The 1,987-nt window shown below is 32.7% G+C and overlaps 1 long non-coding RNA gene across 1 annotated transcript; it reads left to right on the top strand.

Moving 5' to 3' along the window:
• Positions 1–7: 7 nt before the first annotated feature.
• Positions 8–1,987, top strand: LOC106754278. The gene is made up of 3 exons (XR_001375288.2): positions 8–349; positions 1,797–1,827; positions 1,936–1,987. It is a non-coding gene; the product is annotated as an uncharacterized LOC106754278 (long non-coding RNA).

The following is a 1,987-nucleotide window of genomic DNA, read 5'->3' as shown; positions in this document are numbered from 1 at the left end:
AAAAGGATGTTATCATTTTCTAATAAAAATAATATTTATTTTGTGCCAAGTGCATGGTTTACAGTCTAGAGTTGGTAGAATCTTAGGGAGTTGAACCTGTGAGACTATAAGTCACTAATGATTGACAGGATTGATTTACGTGAATTCATGTTTAGGCACAAGACATTACAGGTTGGATTTTGCACATTTCTTTTTCAGGTTANTGCTTTATTGGTTTGGTCTTATGTTTGCATTTGTGGGCTTTCCTTCAGGTCATATTGAGATTGAAAAGAAGTTTGGTGTACTTTCTACCTTATTTGAATATTCGAAACAATCCAGTTGCCTAACCATTTGCCTTGAAGCCCTGCAGGTAATCTTTTTGGTGTACATTGGTTAATTGTTTATTTGTTTGCATCTATAAATGGGTATGATGATGTGTATGGTTTCTGGAATATGATATTTGCTGAGCCTTTTATTGGCATCTTGGCAATGCTGACATCCAAAGCACACTAATAATTTGTTATCACATGAAAAATTTATTAAGAAAAACAAAATAAAAAATACACGGGGGCTGAACCAAACCCATGTACAAAAGTACAATGCAAACATCCTACCAAAGAACTAAAAAACTATAAGGGCTTGTTTGCATGAACTGATTTGGGAGGATGGATTGCAGTGAGGAGGGAATTTACGAGTAACTGTCATGTTCGCATGTAGCGATTTTGATGTGTGATAGNGGATTTTGGTTAAGTGCGATGTAGGTCTCATTTTTTATCAAAATCAGTTTTTGTCCCTCTACTTTAAAATGATGATTTTGGTCCCCATTTTTTATGATTGATGAATGTTGTACAATTTTATGGAACTTTACTAGAATAATGACCCTAGGAGTTTGACATCTTACTTTAGGGAATTAAAATATAAATTAAATACCATTCCACCCAATGGAAATCTTCAAAAATGGGCTGTGCAGGTACTTTCTCCTGCATGCATGCGAGTTNTGTGAGGGATTTGTCTTTTTTCAAATATTACAATGGTACTTTCAAATTGATCGATTTCAATTTTATCCGCTTCGCATGTACTATGCACTGAACCTATTGTATTTCTTGCTANTGTCTGACTAACTAGTACTCCCTGTATAGTTTTTTAAAAGAATGGTGATCGATATATATTAATTATTTATGGATGAATGCTTGATAAGTATTATCAAATGTAAAGTACATAGTAAGTGTCATGTGTGATGAAGCTTAGCCTTTCTNGTGTTTTGATAGTTCTTTCTGCGTTAGGTCATCTCCAATGATATGTTTAGTTTGGGTATCTTTTGACAAGTACTTTTATTGGAGAACTAAATTATGAGGTATAATGGATCAAATTTCTCGTATAACTTGACATCAGTTTATGTACTACAGTTTTTTTTTTCTTAGAAATTCTCGAATCTAAATTTTCTAAGAGCAAAAATCTATAAATTAATTTTAACTAGCGGGAGAAATTTGTTTCATGTTATCTTTTTATTTCTTCTCTAATAAGAACTTTTACAAAACTTTATCGAAATTAAAGCAGTATATTTAATGGTTAAGGCCTCTTAAACGTTTCCTTCAATTGTTTTGTATGATTTGAGGATTAACTATATGTCAATAACTAAAGACCCGCCTTAAAAAGGGTGCCCGTTAAATACAAAGATGGATTGTTGTAGAAGTTTGACGACTTTGTGTTCTGAAAGCCAAGTTATATGAGTGTAGTTATATTAACATAATGTGTGACTACGATCTGTGAGAGTAGTTTTTGAAATACTATATCTGATCATTTGAACTTTATTTCAGGGTGTTCTCTTGCTCAATACTGTTCTCACAGGTTAGACCTTTAGTTTTTGTTGACTTCTAATCAAGTATGTTGATGACTTATAATTTTATCCTTGTATTCTAGTGGTGTGTTTTACTAGTATTGAACTTTTGATCTCAGTCAGGAAGCATCAAGCAAATTCTCATGCCAAAAAAGGCTGGGAACAATTTAC

This window comes from Vigna radiata, unplaced genomic scaffold, assembly GCF_000741045.1.
Source record: "Vigna radiata var. radiata cultivar VC1973A unplaced genomic scaffold, Vradiata_ver6 scaffold_594, whole genome shotgun sequence".
Classification (NCBI taxonomy): Eukaryota; Viridiplantae; Streptophyta; class Magnoliopsida; order Fabales; family Fabaceae; genus Vigna; species Vigna radiata.
This window is presented reverse-complemented; position numbering and strand designations above follow the sequence as displayed.